The following is a 23,372-nucleotide window of genomic DNA, read 5'->3' on the forward strand; positions in this document are numbered from 1 at the left end:
AATTCTCCAGTACATTTGATATTTTAAAATTACAAGCAGTTGCTTTTCATTTCAAGTAAACTAAAGATACACAAAAAACAATCAATCATCAGACTTATTCTCATAAAATAAAAAAGTTTAAAGAGGTTTTGTCAGTTTCCTGTTTTATAAAGCTAAAATTTATCTATGGGCAAAACAAATAACATTTTCTTAGAATAATGTGTACATTTTTCATAGATAAGTAGTTAGATACTTTGTTTTCCTTTTGGTATCCATTCTTTTTCAAATGATGCCACTATATTGAGATTGTACATCTTATATTTTGAAAATACTTTTAAAGCATTTGGCTTTAATGGTAATTTAGCTGCATGTGGATTTCATGAAAAAGGGGAAAAACATGTTTCTCTTCCAGATAGATGCTCCTTATTTAGTAAATCCCATTATGCACTGAAAAACTACTTATGTTGTAAGACTATTTGTTTTATTTAAGTGATTTTTATAGATTTTTAAATATTGTACTGACATTTTGTTTATTTTCATTGCCAATTCTTTGAGATTAAAGGAAGTTATTACATACTTAGAAGCTAATTCTGATTATTCTAGAGCTATTGTGATAAATAATCAGCAGAACCAGTTTCATACTATTAACAACTCACCTCAGTGCACATATTTTTCCAGTTGAGCAATCAGTGTTAGTCTATCCACTCCTGCCCTGTTACCACTTTTAAAAATCAACAAATCAGGGATGGACTCGTTCCAATAAACATGTTATTGAATAACAACTCTTCAAGAACACTGTCATTCATATGACCTGAATTCTACCAGATGATGTCAATCCATTATGCCTCTGATGGTCTTTTTAATAATCCTAGATAGCAATGCTGTCCAAAACAGCTTTCTGCCTATGGTGGAAAGTAACAAAATATCAATGTTAAGTGTGAGACCTACTAACTACATGTGGCTGTTGATTATTTAAAAAATGTGACTACTGTGGTCATATTAGCAACTGAAGTTTTAAATACATTTAAAAATGACCATAGCCATATTTGCCAGTAGATAGCATATTGAACATACCAGCCTGTAAGAGCCATAATATGTTTTACTTAAAGAGACCATTCATAACCATAGACTTCCTGTAGTATAAAAAGCAATAAATACAAGTTTCTCCTTTTATACTGCATCATTCAATGAGAATTAGGGAAGTTGCACTGAAAGTGATTTCATCACACGGTTTTGGCAGGATTTCAGGAGATCATTGGTCCAACAGGCTTCCTGTCCTCAATGGGTCCCTTACGCCCAAACTACTTCTGTTCTTTAAACAGGCTGCCTGATGAGTCAATCTAAGCAAGGATCTGAACAGTAGTCAGTTTAACTCTAAATGATGAATTTGCTTTGTTATACTAACAGTTGTAACAAAATGGGTCTTCTTTCTAAAAATTATTATATATACAATTTTTATGAGGTAATAATACCTAGATTTCTATAATTGAGAATTTTTCTTGAATGAGGTCATTAGACTTTTTTTTTCCATTAAGCTGCTTATTTTCTTCAGTTTTGCTTTGTATTTTTGTACAGAAATGCACATGTTCTTTGTTACAGTTTGTCTAAAAAACTCTCATACAAATTCTCACAATATTGTTTGTAGGAAAACTTTATATTAGAAATCATAATGATTTTTTAAAAAGCTGGACATTCATTATTAGTAAAGTAAAATAAATATCCCTATCCCAAATTCCTATCCCAAACTCAAATGGTTCAAATGAATGGACTGTAACCTTTTCTAGGGAACAAAAAGTACTTAAAAAATCATGTAAATATATGTATAGGTCTATACAGATATGTATTATAAAGGTGTACACATGCAAATATTTGTGCATATACATGTATATCAACTCTTAAAATCATTCACTGATTCTAAACTCTATAAAACTTTTTATCAAAGTTAAAATTTTATTGTAGATCCATTTTATAATTCTTATTTGTTTTGCAATTATTTGATATCTGTTGCTGAGAGTTGACATAATCATGGTCCCAACAAGCAATTTAAAACATTTTTTCAAATGTCAAAATGGACCATGATTCATGATGATTAATATGAGACTAATGTGTGACATAAAAATAACACATTCACAGATGAAACTTAATTTAAAATGAAAATGAATTATGGGAGGGAAGGTGGGGACAAACTTTGATGTTCTCTCCTACATTGTTGACTAATGTGTACAAAAAGTATTCTTAAACATTGAGAAGGATTCATTGGTCTGCAACCATAGAAACAGTCATCAGAATCGATTTAAACCTATCATCTGGTCAGTGCACCTCAATGAATTCAGTTCTGCAAATTACCAATCAGTGTTAAGCACTCACCTCTGAAACTTAGTCAATCAGGACAGATTTACTCCAGAAAGCACTCTTCTGAGGGCCACTTATTCCATGCCCTCTACAGATATTGTTAGATCCATTTATAACTCAAAGTATACACCAGGTTTTTAATTTGATGCTTCCCAAATATCCACTTCAGAATGAACATACTTACCTTCTAAGATAGCCAATGCCTGACCACCATATCTCACCCTTAGTATTATTGAGGATTCAGATTTCATTTCATTGCAAGTATTGACTGATGATCTAATTACCTGTTATTCTACAGTATATTTTTAATATATAAAGGAAATCTCCCTAGATATTACTTCTTTTTAAATTGCGTATTAGAAAATTATAGTTAAATGATTCTAATTGTAATTTAAATTAAATTCTAATTGAAAATTGTAGTATATATTGTGATTTCAGAAGAAATGAACATCTTGCATGTCATTTTGCTCTTCTACACAAAAACATAGTATTTCTATTTACAGTATAATTTTAAATTCTCTAATGAGATTTTATATACATTTTTATATAATTTTTTGGTCTCCTTAAATTTATATTTAATTATATTGTTTGTTCAGTGGTAAATGGACTGTCATTTTGGGCTCATTCTAATATGGATTTTTAAATCTGTATTTTAGTACAACTTATAAATTCCTTCTAGATTTACAAACTTGCTATCCAGATTGTATGTAAACTGTGATTTTTGACACATCTATTATTCATGTTTTGTTATTTTTATATTATTCCTTTCTATGATAAATATTGTAATCAGTTTATAATTCTATAAAACAAACAACTTTAGACATATTTATGATTTATACCTTTTATTTTGTTTTTTTGTTAATTTTCCCTCTTTCTATTTTTTTGTGGTCCAGAATTATAAGTTTAAATTTTTTTCTACTTATAATATATTAGAAAACTTTTTGTCACTTTATATAACATTCTGTCTTCCTTGGAGAAAAGGAAGAGTGTAAAACGCCGTGTTCCCGAATTGCCCCTCTTATTCCCAATTACCTAGCCCAGCTAAGGAACAATGAAAGCAAGTAGGGGCTGAAATGTTCAGATAAACATTATCTTGAAGAACACTGGCTGGGAATTAGGGCAGCATACAGTGTTATCTATGGAAAGCTGCTTTCTTGCATGCATGCCAAGTTCCTTGGGATGCCCGTCATACAACAGGAAAAGCAAGCTGAGTTAGTGATGTCGCTGCTTCTGTTGCCCATCTTCTAAAATCCCTTTCCCTGTGGTAACTGGTGTGGATCAGAGCACTGTGGAGAGGAGACTGCTCTTCCTTATGGTGGCCACCGTACAAAGCCTTGTGGGAAGGGAGGCACTATTTTCTGTTGAAGCTCTGGAGGCACCATGTGAAATGGAGGTGCATCTATCTAGCCCTTCCCCACAGGACTTTCTGTTAAAACAAACAAACAAACAAACAAACAAACAAACAAACAAACAAACTGTCTAAAACATTGCCACTGAGTTTTCTGTAAACATTTTGCAATAGACCTGTCTTACATCCCATCTCCAGGTATCTTCTTCCTCTTGGCATTATTCCACTGTCCTGAAATGAATGGACTGTGGACAGCACAGACATTGTTAAAAGAAATTTTTTTAAAAAATGTGTCCTATAACATCTCTACTATAAAAATATTTATTATGAGCTGGACTATAGTTGAGTGGTTGAGAGTTTACCTAGCATGTGTGAGGACTTGGTTTGGTCCCCAACACTGACCCCCAAAACTGTCTTATTCTTTTAGCCAAATATAATGATTACATGACAATATGGAGAAATTTAATTCTGTACTTTAGGACTAAAATGATCTACATACCTCTCCCTTTTAAACTTATTTTTATTGGATTAAGGATTAAACACATGACCTCATACATGCTAGGTAATCACATTACCACTGAGCTATACCCTAGTGCTTTTTATTTTGAGACAGATCTCATTAAATTGCCCAGGCTGGCCTTGAACTTGTGATCTCTTGCATCAGTCTCCTGAGAAGCACCTGGATTTATAGATACTAGCCACCATACCAGTCTCTCTCTTAAATGGAATTTGTTATAATATTTTAAAATATTTCTATTTATATATTCCTTTTGTTCTACTATAGGTAACTGATTCTTTTAAAATAATGCATAAAATATTTTCACCCTAGGATTTTTTTAATAATCTGACCAAGTCTGCTTTTAATAACAGATTAAATGAACAATTCAAATTAGTGTAAAAGTAGATAACTTGATTCTTTCCTTTCATCTTACCAGTGTTTATTACTCATTATCCTTCCAAGTTTTAGTCAATATTTTGCTGGTTTAATCAAATTGCTATTTATTCATATGTCCTGGTTATTAATCTGGGAGTTCATCTTTAATTCCCTGCTTTTCATATTAATTTTTCTTTTGCTGTGTTCATAATAAACATTCATTTCTCTACCAATATGTGAAAGCAGACATTATATTACCACCAACTTTCTGTGTTTTACCTGGTTTTCCATTCCAAATAATGTATTTGGAAAGGCTTATTTCTTCCTTTCATATAACTGTGTTCTCCCTAAATTTATTATTTTCTTAATTCATAACAGGAATTTCAATTAATTTTTTCTTAAAATATATCATTGTTTCCAAAAGACTCCTTCTTTAGGTCTCAAATGATATATCACAAAGCACACCATTATTATCTGTTCTGAATATTTCCCTTCTTCATTGTTCTTTATTAAGCTCTATCTATAAATCATTTTCTATTTAGTTAGATTGATTTACATTTTCTTTAAAATTCTCATGTGAATAATATATATTCTCATTGTATTCACTTTATTCTGACAAATTGATTTTTTACTTGAATGTAGCATTTATTCCACAGAGTAGCATTAAACATTAAATCGATTTTTATTTGTAAGGAACTTAGAACTTAGAGTTTGGAATAAAAATGCTTCTGTTGTTGTTGCTGTTCTTTTATTACTTTAAAGTTATTTTCATGTTCCTTTATTAATATTTTCAGATTTCAGTTCTTTCTATTTATATACATATTTACAAACTTTATTAGAAACACTTGTACATATGTGTGTATGCACTTTATACATATATGTGTATATGTGTGTGTGTATATATATATATATATATATATATATATATATATATAGAGAGAGAGAGAGAGAGAGAGAGAGAGAGATGGAAAGAGAGAGAGAGAGAGCACCATTTATGACTCATATATATTACATATATATGTGTATATTTCTAATAGTAGATAATGGGTTTATAGATACCTTAATATTTTTTACTATTCTATAATTTCTGTTTTATTAGTAATAAGCATTTATTAAATTCATAAACAAAAGAATTTACTTTACACAACATATTGTTTTATACAATATAGAAAAATAATGCAGACAGCTGTTTGGTTTTAAATTATGTAGTTCGGGATTATAGGTCTCAAGAGGAATAATAAACTCCAATAAAACAAGAGGCACAAAAGTGCAATAGACCTTTACATTTATAAATAAGGGTATAATTTCCAACTTAATTTTAATATGCTTAGACACATTTACTTACTTTAAGTATTTACTTTTTTTTTTTAAAGAGAGAGAGGTAGAGAGAGGTAGAGAGAGAGAATTTTTAATATTTATTTTTTAGTTTTTAGCAGACACAACATCTTTGCTTGTATGTGGTGCTGAGGATCGAACCCGGGCCGCACGCATGCCAGGCGAGCGCGCTACCACTTGAGCCACATCCCCAGCCCCCATTTACTTACTTTAAAGAAAAGAAAAATTTAAGTAGCAACCTTTGGGTGCAAATTACTAAATAGGAAAAAAAAAAGTAAAGAGGTTGTCATAAAACAAAATAATAGAAAAGATCCTACAAATACAATGCTGACAGAATATTTTTTCTTAAAAAAGTAAATTAGAATAATTCATGTGTTCTTAATGATAATGTGTATCTAGTATGCACAAGAGAAATTTCTCCAACTTACTTTTTGCAATTTTGTACAGAGAAGTTATGGGAAAACATAGAAGTAATATTATAAAACCCAGAAGCTGAGGTTTCCATATAGACTACATTCTAATTCTTGTCATATGGGATATTTTGACTGTCTCTTCTAAAGTGGAAACCAACTTTTGTCCAGCTTACCGTCTTACAATTGAAAGGGAACTATGGCATTTTAGGTGGAAAGGAGAACAAGAGAAGGGTCCTCCCTGGTATAGGAAGTGGCTCAACTATATGTCTCAGGTGGCTCTTATGAACTTTATCAAGCAGTATGTAAAGAGTCTCTGGTAAATGAAATGTAATACATAGAACTCATGGAAAGCTTGTATTGGAGGATCATTTCTTAGGATCTTGGGGTTTGGGAACACTTTCTTTTTTTAGAAGTTGAATGTTTTTCATTTGAGGAATAGGTCTTGGCTTACTTCTAAGCCCTTGAAAAAACTATAAACTTGAATATGGAAAACTAACTGACTAAGTAATCTAAGGTGCTGCTATAGGGAATGGCTTGGATGAGTCCCCAAGGGGTATGCTCTGGAAGACTGGTCCTTAGGTGCCGCTGTTAAAAGGTGGTGAGACTTTTGGGAAGTGAAGTCTAGTGGAAGATCATTAGATTATTAGGGGTGCTGCCATCATCACAGATTAAGTTGTTTTCTTGGAATTCCTATTAGTTCTCATCACAATGAGTACTATTAAAAGAGCAAGACTGATTCCTCTCCCTTCTCTCCCCGAGTTCTTGTCTTACCAAGTGATCTTCTCTCTTGCAGGAACTTTGGTCATGGTGCCATTCACCACGAAGTAGTGAAATTAGTGGGCCTTTCCTAGAATCAATACCATGCTGTTTTTCAGCCTTCAAAACTGTGCGCTAAATTAACCTATTTTCTTTATAAGGTTCACAGTCTTGGATACTTTATTCTAAAAACATTAAACAGACTGATACAGGTATTACCATGAATTAGGTATTTTTAATCCATAAAGTCATAAATTTAGAGTAGTCATTGTTACTGAAAATTTGTTCGTAGTCCATATTTCGATTGCTAAACAACCACCCTCTTTAGATAACATATCTTTATTTCTCTCAGGAACAGATGAAGAATTCTCCTAGCAGTAGAAATCTAACAACCACATCTCCTTTTTTTCCCTGGAAGGATATACATGTTTAGCTGTTGCTCCACAAAAGTCTTATTTAATACTGTAATTTGGGGCTAGGAGGGACAAATTAAAACAAAAAGTATTAACAATCCTTCAGGGAATTATCAAATGGTTTAATAAAATCCTGTTACCATAATAGTTGACAGAAAAACTTTGTAAAAGTTGAAGTTTAGTATCACTCACAAATAAAAATGGCTTTTCCTCTTATGGTAAGAATACATGTATCTAGGGACCAGGTAGTTTTCAAGTAATATTAACACTTCAAATAAAATTGAGAGTGGCATCAAATTGCATGATTACATATAATGATACTTGCTAAAATTCTGTCACCATTCTGGACTTTATCTTTAAACTTTATGTAGGAAAAAACTAGTTATTCATTAGCATACACTGGACACTTACTATGTACAAAATGTTCTGAGAGATGGTCCATATGAAATAATTCATTTAACTTTTATGGGAACCTCATGAGATATTTACTGTTAACCCTCCATTTCATCAGTAAAGAAACTGAAGTACAAAGGTCTACACAGTTTATTCAGGCATACACCTATTCAACTTTACAGGCATTCTGACTATAAACTTCATGCCTGAAGCCACTCTAAAAAATCTACTTCTAAAAAGCATTTCATTTCTTAGGGTGTGAACATTTCCTTGTTGGTTTTGTTTTTGCTGTTTGAGTGAAGTTTAAGTGTGAAAAAATGTGTGCACATTTATATGAAACTATTATATTACAAAGTATGGATCAATTATATATATATATTTCTGTATTACATTTGAATATCCTTCATACTTAGCAAAGTTTTCCATGTTGTTAAAACCTGTTAAGCAGTAGAAATTTGTTTTCCTTCCTTCCTTCAAAATATAGTTCAGGTATGCAGCTTAGCTCCAGAATACAGGTACACATTTATGTGTCTTCATTTGAAAAGCAAACGGTATGAGAAAGTAAGTGTTGAGCATATTGCTTCATTGGTGAAGGAGGCAGGGGTGACATTGGGCCTTCCATGACGGTTCCAGTGGTGTTCAGTTGCACTGGCACATATCCAAACTGTCATGGAGTGAAGGGTCTAGAGCATGCTTGAGATTCTTGGAGCTTCCTAACCCACGGCAGGCAAACATTTTTCTGTCTGAATTAGGGAGGGTGGGTTGTGCTGTTTGCAGTTTTGAACATGAGCTGGTACTGTCCTGTTGCCTTAATGAGAACACCCTGTCAGTTGGTATCAATTTGTAATAGGTTGTATTAGATTATTTCAAATAATCTTCTAAAGTGGTGATACTGCTACTCTTTTTGTAACCTATCCATAATTAACACCACTAGAGATTGATATCTAAACAAGTCATTATTTAAATTTATAATATAAACATGAAGTTGACAGTGAGTAATTACTATGTTCAATCCTTACAGCGCCAGGCAGTGGGGTTTCTTTGAGACCCTGGGTAGCCGGAGTCCTTGTCATATTCCTCCGTTTTGCTCTGACTGTGACTATGGCTTCCACTCCTTGTTCCAGCTGGCACTTTATCTAGCTCTGTTGTCTCTATAAGTACAGGACTTCCTCTGAAATCACCTAAGACCAGAAGTAAATGAATCAGAAAAAATTCCTCAAGTCTGCTTTGCTATATTTTTAGTGAGCATAAATGGAGTCAGCACTAGACTTTGTGTTTTGTTCATTTTACCCATTTCTAGATCCCTGTTTCCCAAACATTCTTTCCTTCTTTTCAGGGGTAGTCCTTTAGAGGTTTCATGATGTTTAGATTTCTTTCACCCCCCACCCCACTGGGGAATGAACCCTGGGGCACTTAACCACTAACCACATCCTCACCTGTCCTTTTTGTTTTTTGTTTGGAGACAGGGTCTCCCTAATTGCTTAGGACCTTGCTAAGTTGCCCAGGCTGGCTTTGAAATTGTGATCCTCCTGCCTCAGCCTCATGTTTTTAATTCTTATATTTGCACTTAAAAGTAAGTACAAATGCCGTGAAATTGTATCACAAACTCAGTTGTTCAGCATATTGTTGAATCCCTGATGATTAGTTCTGTAAGTTTCTTAATTTATATAGTTTGCTATTTTTAGAGAAATATAATTCTGGTTATTTTCTTATGAAACTTCATATCTAGCAGTTAATTAATTGAAATGAAAATAAATACTTTTTTACTATTTAGATAGTCACAAATTTTATTTTATTTTATTTTGTGTTAGTCAGTCCATTAACACAGTAAAAGAGAGTAAGAAATATTGGTTCAGTTTTTCTAATATTTTATAAATTTACAAATTGTATTTTACTTTATTATTTTGTGTGACTGATGACCTTCTTGTTTATTACAGTCAATTGTTCTGCTTTAAACTCTTAAAATATCTACAAAAAAAATAACAGGCATATGGTTTGTTAAAATAAATGTAAAGTGAAAAAACTATATATATATATATATATATATATATATATATATATGTTAAGAAATTTGTTGAATCACAATTTGTATTGGTTGAAACTTATTTTACTTATTTATTTATTTTGGTACTGGAGATTGAATCCGGGAGTACTTTACCACAGAGCCACATATCCAGCTCTTTTTATGTTATTTTATTTAGAGACAGGGTCTCGCTAAATTGCTTAAAGCCTTGCTAAATTGCTAGGCTGGCTTTGAACTTGGGAGTCTCCTGCCACAGACTCCTGAGTTGCTGGGATCATAGGTGTACAACACCATGCCTGGTGAAACATTTTATGAAAGTGTGGTTTTTGTTTAAAAATTCATTTAATAATGCATTGTGTCTAATAAGTAAAATTTTTAAATATATTTTAATTTCCTGTTAATTTCATGTGTTAATTTTTTTCAAAAACGTCACACATTTCCTGTCTTTCTTTGTCTCCCATATGTTCCATATTACAATTAACTTTCATGGGTCTTCAAGATTCCATGGGTACAGTAGAAACTAGGTAGAACTTTATGTTCACTGTGGGTGGGAAAGACTACTACGAAAGGAGAGTGGAAATGGTTTCTATAAAATGAAATGGGAATTTGAGAAAACTAGATAAAATAATCAGAAAACAAAAGAGAGGTCAAAGGAATCTCCACATTTTACTGTAGGCAATGATGATATTGTGATCAATCATTTTTCTTTGAAGTTGAAGAAAGAATTTCTCTTTTGTATAGCATCTATTGATCTATCAAATGATTAATCTATCTCTGAGCCTAGATCTACTATCTGATTATTTAGTCTATCAAGTGTCCCTTGACATGTTTGTGAAGAATAGATTGTCCTGTTTTGTTTTATATAAAGAAAATTAAGTATATATATGTATAGTTTTTTTCACTTTACATTTATTTTAACAAACCATATGCCTGTTATTTTTTTGTAGATATTTTAAGAGTTGCAGAACAATTGACTATAATAAACAAGAAGGTCATCAGTCACACAAAATAATAAAGTAAAATACAATTTGTAAATTTATAAAATATTAGAAAAACTGAACCAAATTAAGTTTTCTATTTCAGTTTAAAAGACCTGTGAGATTCAACCAAAGTAAATGCATAAAAATTCTATGTGCTTATTTTAAATATACTACAAAATTCTATTTCACATTTCTAGAAAATCTCAGAATAAGTCCCTCCAACAGTATTTCTACAAATGATTAATAATGAATGATTTTATTAGAAGGGAATGCATACACACAAATTAATCAGTTTCCTACTAATGCACTTATACTAAATATCAATTAGATTTTAATGATATCAAACATATTTATAATATACACTGGAAACTGAAACAAGTGAAATACTTGTTTTATATAGTAGAAAAATGCATTCTGAAATACTTAAGGGTACAGACATTAATTATATTAATGTCAATTTTATGCAAATCAAAAACTGCATTAGTATCTGAATTTCATACATTGATGAGTAATGCAATTGACAAGGAAGACTACTGTCAACTCATATATTTCAATATTTCATTTTTATTTTCCATTTTCTTAACTCTTCATGCTCCAAAGTACCATCTTCCCTCAGAGGTAATCAAAAACTTGAATATGTTACTCATTTCCAGTTTTTGATTAATAGACTTACGGTATTTACATGACCATAAATGATATTTTGCCCTTTGGCCTCACTTCAAGTATGCAAAGATGGGCATTCAGAAATGGACAAACATTGTAAATTATTCCAAGGCATTCTAACTCAGTATTGTATTGAGATTCTTCCATGTTAAGGAATGCAGCTTTAATTTATTTATCTTATCTTTGAAAATGACTCCATTTTGTTTAAAATAACCCAATCTACACATTTCATTATAATCCAATAATGGATAATGCATTTTCTCAATAACTTTTATGGATCATTGCATTTTCCACAAATGATTAACAGGGCTCCACCATGGTAGCTAAAATTACTTTATGGGTTCTTTTTGTTGCTATCGTGATTTTTTGTTTTGTTTTGTTTTGTTTTTGTTTTGTTTTAGTGTACTTTTGAATGTTGGCACTAATACCACAATGTTATAATCATCTCAGCTTGTTAAGGGATATAATTTTTGACTCTCAGTACAAGCAAAGGGTTTCTATGTCTACTTTCTCATTTATTGATAAGCTCTACACCATACCCCAGACTTTCATAGGTTGTGCAGATTTTGCTTTCTTGCCCCAATAAATCCTGTATACTCCTCAAGAACCCATGACCCAGTCATAGAAATAAATCCTAACTTAACTCTTAAGTTACACAGGTTACTGGGTTAGAGTTCCTCAGAGTTTTGGGGCCATAACTTTTATTTTTTCATAAGAGATCTCCACCCTCTGAACCCTGGCAAGTTTTCATATGTGGGCTATCTTTTGGGTGTATCTAAAGTAAACAGATGAGAAGGTTTCAGCATATATTCTATCCATCATATTAAAATTAAGACCATTGTAAAGCTTTCATTTTAGTTTATGGAAATATGATTATATCTTGGTTATAGTATAGAATACATCTAAACATAACTTAAGCATGTTTTTGGTGATAATCACACCAAGTTGATACTTACTTGTATTACCTCTGCAGTAATAAATCAATATTTCTTTTAATAAAATTTTCCATATATGGTTTGAGCTCTGGAAATATTATTTTTTCTTGCTTTATAGTCACATATTATTTTTATTAAAAACAGTATTATCCAGCTTCCTAATTCACTTTATTGGCCTTCCTTTTTCAACTCTTTCCATCAATTTTTATTGAACATGAGCTATAAAATGTCAAAATATCACAAGTCCTCACAAAAGACAGATTTCCTGCTCCAGAATATAATAAAATACTATAATAAGGGCAGTGAAAGTATGTTGAAATTTATTTTGAGCAAGGTGACATCATGGAAATAAAAAAAGTAGCATAATACACAAACTTTTCAAAAGGGACTAATACATAGTTAGATATTTATTTTGTTCATATCTGGGTTTTTAAAAGTCATCTTACTTTATAATCAAAAAAACCTCTGAATAATTGGAAGAAGCATTAATATATATTACTCAATCTTTTGCCAGCTTTAGGAACAGATATTATTTGCTTAAGATTGTTATTTTCTCAGAAGGAGCAAAATGGTTTCAATCATTTAAATCCAATTATGTGTATTTTACATCCAATTCTTCTTCAGAGTAAAATCAGTAAATTAGAGGTATCATTATAACTAGACAGAGATTTCCCAGCCAGAAAGTGAAGCCGATTTCATCACTGAGGATAAGAAATATCAAGCACCACTTTCAAATAATAGATCCGGTCTCCTTCAGATCGATTTGGCACCAGCTTGACCTCACATTCGTGCCTGTGCGATTTAAAGTGAAAATCTCATTTCTTCTGGAAAGAGATGTGAACTCAGTGTATGCATAATGTTAAAATTAAATGTCACCAAGAGTAAAAAATATTGTTTTTAAGAAATAGTATGACAATGGCTAATATATATCTTTGCTAATTTCTCACTGAAATAATGAGACATTTTTACTGATAGCTCAATTTATACATATTTAAATTTAAAATGTTAACTTATTAAAATTTAATAGTAGAGATCATTGTCATTTTGACCACAGAAGTTATAACTTTGTTCTTAAGAATAACTCATTATAGTATCTATATACATATGTATATATATATGTATGAAATGTGTGTGATGTGTGCATGTGTGTATGTGTATATATATATAATCAAAATTCTCGGACTAAATGGAAAGAGCATTAATTTATTTTATTCAATTTTTTGTCACTTTTAGGAAATTATTTGTTTAGGAAAGAGCAAAATGATTTCAGTAATTTAAATCCATTTATGTGTATTTTATATTCAATTCCTCTTCAATGTAAAAACAGTAAATTAGAGGTATTACTGTAACTAGATAAAGATATAGATTGTACCTACCAAAGGTATATATTATACATTTTCATACTATTCCTCAAAACAATATTGATAACATACTTGGAGGTATAATGAAACCCTATGGAATAAAGTTTGAGTATTTTTTTTATAATATCTCCAATAGGAACACATCATCAATCTGAATGTTATGTAGAATTTGTTTCATTATCCAGGACAGTACTGAAAAGTTAAAAGAGAATTGTAAATTGTGAAGAGAATTAAAAAGGCTTTAATTAGTTATCCATGTAGTATACATGAAAAAGTTAAAATAGTCATTACTTGCACTACTAAATGAGACAGCATTTTTTTTCATTAGAGAACAATTTTTAAACCAGGTGAAAGCAGAGATATTTCAGAGTCAAGCAATAACCATGAAAGAGAAAATATAACCCACATAATTATTTACCTGAAAGATTTATGTTTTGTGTACTAAACCAATAAAACCTGTCAAGTTCCTCTCTGTAATTCAAGGAGAGTAACAGGGAAAATGTTGTTTGTGAAAGTCATGTCACCTGAAGTCCATGTCAGATTGATTTCATCACAATAGGGATATTATTTCTCCTATTATTATGGTCATTAAAAGTCACAAATCTCTGAAAGTTTGTGATTCCAGAACCATGGTACATGCATCATCTCCCACACAGCTGTCTATTAACATCAAAACATTATGTAATAGACAAGGTTGTTGCCTTACTTTTTATAGGTGAGCCCCTGATAGATTTGATCATTTGTCCAAATCATATGGCTAATAAATGTTTCTTACAGACCTCATACCCAACCAAATTCTGGAGCTTACCCCTTTTACAAGGGAGAAGTCAGAATTATAAGAACCACAGAAATAGAGCACCAACTAACATAAATAATGTTAGTTATGGAAAGTCAATTATGGAGGAATCCTGTGCCAGCCTGATGGAGTCCTACAAGCAACAAAGGAATGAGCAGAATAGCCTGCAGTTGACCCTCAAGACAATGAGGTTCAGATGCTGCTATTCTTCTCCAAGCACAGCAGCTTCCTTGTTCTTCTGAACAGCAGGGGTGTCTTATACCATAGGGCATTATTGCATGTCACTCTTTCTGCTTTTTACTAAATTTGCAGCATCTTGAGTGTGCCTATTAACTAGTGCATGTTCATCAAGTATTTGTTGAAGGTATCACTTAATGAGGTTAGTTGACATTTGATTGCATATCTCTTCTGCTAGACTCTAAGTCCCAGAAAGAAAATCCCACATTGTTTTTGTTCACTTAACTCTGGTGCTAGGGAGGTCACATCAGACCTTCATTTAGTGCTTAAAAAAAGAATGGGTGTTTATTTTTCAAACTCAGGAAGAGAATGCAGACAGCATTGGTGACTCAGGTCTTAACCTTTCTTCTCAAGATAACTGCACAATATGCTAGAATGGAACATACTGCGATGAAGAAGTACTGACCAAAACATCCCAAGTTTTGTTCCCATCCTTCCTAGAATCAGGATGACCTGCAGTTCTTTAGCCTACCCTCAGGTAGGAAACCTGGTTGAAACGTGCTTTTTTTTGGAATCACAGCTGCAATGTGCTGTGAAGCATCTATAGAGGAGACTCAGTACCTGGCTTCTGCCATTTTATTGGCACTCATGGGACCAGTGCATCTTTGAGAAATGTTCTACCCAGCATTGATTCATTTTAATATTGATTGACTATCTAGCATAGTTACCACAATAAAGTCTAATAAGAGGCTTCTTTGTGCCAAATGTATTTTAAATACTTTTTTTTTCTCTTTTTGAATTTTATGAAGTGACTAACATAATTGTTGCCCTCTACTTCATTTTAGAGATGATGAAGCTAAGAGCAAAGGGCCAAATAGCATGCTTAAAGTCCAACTCTTCTAGACCTATCCCAAGATTCAAACGGCCTGTGTCCTTTGTATACAAATGCTAGAATAAGAATTTCTGTATTTTCATTGCTTCAAGAGAGAATGTGAATGAACTCACCACAAAGAAATGACAAGGGTTTAAGGTGACTTATATGCTAATCATCCTGAGTGAATCACTACACAAAATATACATGAATCAAACTATCACATTGTACCTCATAAATGCACACAAATATTTTGTACCAATCAAAAATATTAATTTTTAAATGTTAATGTACTCTATCTTCATTAATTCAAATTGAAAATCCTTTGATCGTCTATTCCTTTTGTTTAACTTTAGATACTAACATGATGTGTTTAGATGCCAACACAATTTCTCTATGATCAAAGTAAAATTTCTATTAAAAAAAGCAAACCACTGAGTATTTAAAAAAAAATTCAAATTGTGGAATTATTTTGATGGTTAAATAAAATGCTGAATATTCAAAACAATCTTAGTAATGACTTAAGTTTTGTGAGTTTTAAATTGATTCAAATTCTCTAAGAATAAAGAAAAAGAACAGGTCAGAAATAAATATTGAGAAAAATAAAGACAAAATGGAGAATTCTAATGGGGAGGAAACGAATGCTTGAAAGAATAGAACACATTGGACATTTGAGCAGAAAAACACTTTGTGATTAGAGAGAGAGAGATAGAGGCATAAGATGAATTATATTCTTTTAAACACAACCATGAGAGAATCCAGGAAACGGAAATAAATTTCAAGTTCTCAATCATGGTTGCGTTGTACACTCTGCATTCCACTCAGGTTAGGGACAGAAACCTCTTATTAGTGCATCTAGATTATGATGAATACACATGAGAAGGGACAGATGCTCCAGATGAGGACTAGACCTGTTTGGTCAGCACATCAGTGGAGGAAGGTCTAGAATGTACTAGAATGGGATCTCAGGTAGACATGGTGAGTTCATGAAAGAATTCTTCATGAAAGAGAAAGCTGAGCTATATTTAATGTAGGTCCTTGGAGTAAAGATGGAGAGCACTTGATTAGGTGAACACAGGTGTGTGTAAATGAGCTACACGAAGGGAGCAATTTCTGTTCCTGAGTTGGCACCCACCATTTGCAGTTAAATGGGTATTACTTTTAATGTAACGATTCTAAATATTAACAGTATTTTGTTGGTGATTTGTAAGTTCTTGGATGAATGTTTAGGCAAAATATTGATAGTATTTTATATAGCAATTTTTCCTTCATGATTAATCCTCTTATAAAGACTTAACTGATAAAAACACTTTTTAATATTAAGTGATACAAAATGAAAAACACACAAGTTTAATTTTTTTGAAACAATTAAAATTTTCTAAGGAGAATTTTGTGTTGACCCAATAAGCAGGATATGTTATTTTAATGCTTTTATTTAAAAAAGTATTTTTTTACAAGTGCATATGCTATAGTTTTAATTTCTGTGTCTCTTAGAAAAATCAGTTCTTACCAGATGCTGAGTTTATCAGAAACTTGATCTTGGATTTCTCAGACTTCAGAGCTCTAAGGAAAACATATTTCTAATATTTATAAATTACTCAGATATTTTTGAAGGCATGAATGGACTAGGAAAACAGATATGGCAGGCACTGTGCTTAGTATTTACATATGTAGCTTTTTCTCTATACCTTACAGTCTGGAAAATTATCACCCCTAATTTTCATAAATAGGAGGTGAAGTTCAGAAAACTTAAGTAACTTGTCATAGAACGTGTTTATCAGTGAATGTCTATTAAGAATCTGAGCTCAGCTCATGTGATCCCTGGGAGATCTACTCACTGCTGGGTATCCAGTCTGAAATTGTGTGAGGTAGTGTGATGAGAACGGATTCCCTAATTTGGCCTTGATTTTTCTGTTGGCCAGATACTCCTTTGTCTCTGTCCTCTGTGGACCTGGCTCCACCTTCAAGGAGAATTAATTTCCTCCTTATACACTATTGTCATGCAATCTCATAGTGTTCATGTGGAAGACTTGAGTGTTCATGTGGAAGACTCAACTTTTTAAAAAAAAATGCTTAAATATTATTTTTTGAGCACATTTTTATGCTTTCTTGATCAAACCCAATTTTTATAATCTGAAGTTAAAAAAAGTCTAGAAATACAGAAATCACAGTAAAAATCACAAAACTACAATATTTGACATTTATGTAATGCCAAATGTTATAATGTATGATTCCTAGAATGCAAAAGCAAAAACAATGCACATATTCTATTATTCAGATTAATGCTATTATCAGAATTTAGATTGATGGTGTTTAAACACTGAGTTTTGCTAGGTGTCATGGCTCATGCCTGCAATTCTAGCAACTAAGGAGCCTGAGGCAGGAGGAAGGAAAATTGAGGAAGGTTATCAACAACTTAGCAAGTTTCTGTCTCAAAGCTAAAATATAAAATGACTGAGAATGTGGGTCAGAGGTGAAGCACCAATAGATTCAAACCTACTACCACGAAATAAATAAACACATAAAGACAAAAAGTAAATAAGTAAATAAATGTTGAGCTTTGATATTTCATACGTATTTGAAGTTCAAACTACTGCTGTCATCAGCAGCACTAGTCTTCTGTGGAAGTAATTGTGAACAACCATGTTATTTATGCAGGGCACTGATTCTGTGGGTAAGCGTCGACATATTCCTGGTGCAAGGACATTCTCATGGGTGAAGTATGGATTTGTTGTCTCCACTTTTAAAACTTGTCAAGTGCTAATTTTGGTCAACGTATGAAGAAAACTGCACAATAAGTTAAAAGACATTACATAGCTTCAAAAGATGACAGTTGGCCAGGTATAATAGCATACACCTATAATCCCCTTGACTTGGGGGGCTGAAGCAGGAGGATCACAAATTTGAGGCCAGCCTCAGCAACTTAGCAGTAACTTCAACAACTTTAGAAATACCCAATGTCAAAATAAAAATAAATAAATAAGTAAGAAGAAGAAGAAGAAGAAGAAGAAGAAGGAGGAGGAGGAGGAGGAGGGGGGGGAGGAAAAAGAAAGAATAGGGCTGTAATTCAGTTGTAAAGGGCCCCTGGGCTCAGTCCCCAGTGACCAAAAAAAAAAAAAAAAAAAAAATCAATTGTGCCAACTTACCAATAAATGTACCAATAAATGATCTTCTACAAGCAAAATAAAAAGTTTCAGAAACTTATAGAAAGTTTTAAATTAGTGAGATGTATGATTTGTACTTCTTTTCTATCTTGTACATGCCAAAATATTCTCTGCTCTACAGTATTATATCAAAATGAAACTGAGCTCTCCAGGTGATGGTTTTGACAAGTTATTGTGCAGAAATTGTTGTGGTATTGTGTAGCTTCCCTGAAAAAAATACATTGGTTCATTTTTAGAATAAGCTGTACTTTTCACATATTGATTCTAAAGAAAATAGTGATGTCAAGCATTTGGAAAATATTCATTTAATTATCTTATAACTTGCAATAATTATTGTATTTTGTCCTTCTATTTTGACTTTCTAGTATTTTGTCTATTTTGTCAATAGACTATCCAGAAATGCTGAAATAAATAAGACAATTTTTATTTTCAAGAAATAATTATTCTTATATATTTAAAATCAGTCTTAATAACACTTATTACCTTTGCATTTAAAATTCTTATTAAACTTGGTGTTAGTTTTTAATTCACAGACAAGTTACGAAGATACTACAGAGAGCTCCTTTACACTCTTCAGGCAGCTTCCCCTAATGTCAGTAGCAGCATAATTAGGGGATATTTATCAAAACTAATGGATACACACTGTTGTAAGACTACTAACTAAATAATAGAATTTCACCAATTTTTCCAACAATATTGTCTTCTTCAAGGTGGCAATCAATATTTCAAATTATATTAGTTGTTGGGTCTCTCTTTAGTCTCTTCTGGTTTGTGACAGTGTTCTTTTGTGTTGGTTTGGTTTACAGAGGTGGAGAGTTTGCCTAGAATTATGCAACTGAATAATCATAAAAGGATCTGATATAAATATTTTTAAGAATAATTAATAGAACTTTCTATGTCTTGGTTGTTTTACTTGCAGTCTTTCAGGTAGATTCATTCAACTGTATAATGTGTATTTTGTTTCACACAAATTATTATCTAAAAAATTGTGATTTCTCACAATCTATTATGGACCACTGGCTAAAGCTTCACTAAAGAACACACCACCTTTTCATTTTTTTTGTTATTATTAATAAGTTCCCAAGGACAATTTTTAGAACTCAAATTAACTTCTGTATGGAATGTTGCCTACTTCAGTTCAAAAAAGTGAGGAGAGATTATCAAGAGACCTCTGGTACCTGCTAGGGAGTGATATTTATGTTTTTAATAAAATGTTGCATTATTAGACTCTATAGAAGTTCACAAGTTAATATTCTATGGCCAGAAAATAATTAGACAAATAATTTGCCATGAAAACAATACCTGGTCAGTATGTGCTAATAAATAATAACATTATAGGGATACCTATAAGACATAACTCCACTCTATGCAATTTATAAAAATCTTGAAACAAGAGAAAAGTCTTATGTATACACATAATATGGATAATAGCTATATATAGGAACATATATGTATATAAATATATAACTTAATTGGTAGGTAATTATATTAGCTGCTTTGTAACTAAAATGCAAATATTTAAGTAGTATCTACTCATGAGTTATTGGTCAATTATATCTGAGTAGGATCCAGGACTCATCATTTATTTACCTCCTTTGCTATACAACATTCCATGTTTACATATAGATTGAGACAACCATTTTAATGATTTTAATATGTTCACTACTTTTCAAATGTTTTCTTACATATGTCTACAGAATCTTGAAAAATGAGTGACGTTATTTTCTATACCTGCGTTATTCTAACATAAATGTTTTATTTTATACACGTAGTTCTGTTCCACAGTTCTAAGCAATAGATTTTAATGATCTAGTCACTTTTCTCTAAATTCACTAAATCTGTTCACTCTAGATTTATTGTAATACTCTATAGTGTATGGTAATATTTTACCTATTAAGTCTCCAATTTACTTCTAGTTTCCTATTACCACAAACTACAAGTATTTTTGCAGGTATACACAAAAATACAATCTATTATGGAAACGTGCAAGGACATTTATTTGATATATCTCAAGAGCAGAAATATTGAGGCTTTTAATACAGGACTACTTAATTTGACTAAATGGTTCCAGATTGCTTTCCACAATATTATCATCAAGAATGTGTGAACTCTCCTCATGTACTACTACTACTACTGCTACCACCAGTATGACTACTACTACTAATAATTTTTATTATATTAAAAAGAGAAAGGAAAATAAAAATAGATGAGAATAAAATAAACTGAGTGAAATAATCAAAGTGTAAGACATCTCAACATCAACAAACTAAGAAGACTATAGTTGAAAGAGAAAGTGGAAAGGAAAAATAAAACAGAAAAGAAGGAATGAATAACTACAAATATAAAATATAAAATAAACTACTTTATGTTAAATATGTTAACAGTAAAATGTGATTGATAGTTTTAGAGAAAAAAATGGAAGCTTAAAATTGAATCAAGAAGAAAAAAATTGACTTGAGTAAATCAAAAGTGTTAGCAATGAAAAATAAAGTGAACAGTTTCCTCTCTTCCTCCTTTGAGGAACCCAATGAATCCTTCAACAGAGACTCACCACACATGAAGTAATGCCTGTACTATGCAAAATGCTCTAGAAAATAGAAAAACAAAATATAGAGATTCTCTTACTGAAGGAAGTAAAAATGAAAAATCATCATCAGGTCATGTAAGTAATATCTTTAAAAAAGCTGCTTCTACTATGGTTTATGCAGAACCCCCACTGAACAAAAGACCACAGTGTTTCCATCTTTGGTTTGATTTATATACTAAAAAAATATAAAGTCATATCTAGAATTTATTCACCTTGTCTCCATCTTCCTTCAAGATTGTACTTTGGGGGATATTGTGGATTCTGGAGAACTTTCAAGAGGTCTGCAAGAATGACCTTTACCAACTGAATATGTATATAATTGTGGATCATATTTTTTCTATATATTGTGACAAACAAAAATCAGACAAAATGTTAGAATTCAGTTGCTTTTATTAATCTTTTTGAAGAATTTTGTAAATCTCTAAAATAATGCCACTTCTACACAATTGTTTTTTAATCCTGGAAAAATGTTAGTTTTGTAAATATGGTATTTGTGTTAAATAATAATAGAGTTCTTATTTTTCTCTTAAACCTGATAGATATTCAACAAATTGTTAGTTTTAATTCCTAGTATTACAAATATTATAAGATTAAATTCACATAAATGAAAATAATTGTGTTTAGGGTCTCTGATAATTTTTAAGAATATGGTAGTTTTCTGAGACCAAAACTTTTCAGAAAAATTATTTTAAGGTACAAAATAAGCATCACCCTAGAATTCTAGTTTAATATGCTTTATAGAATTCAACATGGAGTATTTAAACATGACATCAGAAGGCCATAAGCCTACAAATAAGGGAGGCCTCAGGGTATATTTTATTTCTTCACAATCCTAATTTATGTTATTAAATTATAATATACATTTGGGGAGAAAAGTATATAAAATAAAGATGCAGTTATTCAGATAAATGTCTGAAGGCCTCAATAATGAAGGTTTTTTTTCCCTAGCAACATCGTTTGAACTGACAATTTTAAATTTTTATTTCTATCACATATTTTAACTACATGTGTAAGAGTCATTTCTTTTTCTGCTAATTTAATTCTTATCAAGGTCTAGGCCTCTGGATCTCAAAAAGATCATGGTTGAAATGAGATTGACAATGAAAACTATTACATTTATTTAAGCAATAGCTTTATCTGGCTTCCCTAGAATTAAGATACATATAAATGTTTGGGTACAACATTTAGAAAGTTGCTTTTACTTCACATATTTATGTTTCTGTGAAATTTTGAGAGTTACTTAATACCTTAATTTTGGGGATATAATTTCAGTTTTTCCCAGTCAATATAATATTAGTAGCCTGTATTTAGGATGTGTCAAATATTGTCAATATGGTTGGCAGAAATCTCAAGACTTTCCCCCAAGATTCTTGTTCCCTGGTTAGTAAAACACTAATCTAGGTACTTATTTGAAATAATTTTTTAGGTATAATTAGGTAGTGTGTTAGTTCATGTTTTTCACTATGACCGAAATATCTGAGTACAAGTTAATAGTAGGAGAGGCTTATTTATGGCTCATGGTCTCAGAGGTCTCAGTCCCTGGTGGGCCAATTCCGCTGCTCTGGGCCTGAGATAAGGCAGAGCATCATGGTAGAAAGGTGTGGCAGAGGAAAGCTGCTCAGTTTATGGCAACCTTAAAGCAGACAGAGAGAGAAAAAGAGGGAGGGAGGGAGGGAGAGGCAGGCAAAACTAGTAGCAGGGAATGAAATATAATCCAAGTGCATGACCCCAGTGACCCACCTTCTCCAGCCACACCTTATCTGCCTATAATTACCACCCAGTATAGTAGTCCTGTCAATCCATTAAATGAATTAATCCACCGATTAGTTGACAACTCTCATAATCTGATCATTTCTCTTTAAACATTCTTGAATTATCTAACATGAGCTTTTGGGGACACTTCATATGCAAAGCATAGCAGGTAGCCTTAGAAGAACAATTCTTCCTGCTTT

The sequence above is a fragment of the Callospermophilus lateralis genome, chromosome 13 (assembly GCF_048772815.1).
Source record: "Callospermophilus lateralis isolate mCalLat2 chromosome 13, mCalLat2.hap1, whole genome shotgun sequence".
NCBI lineage: Eukaryota > Metazoa > Chordata > Mammalia > Rodentia > Sciuridae > Callospermophilus > Callospermophilus lateralis.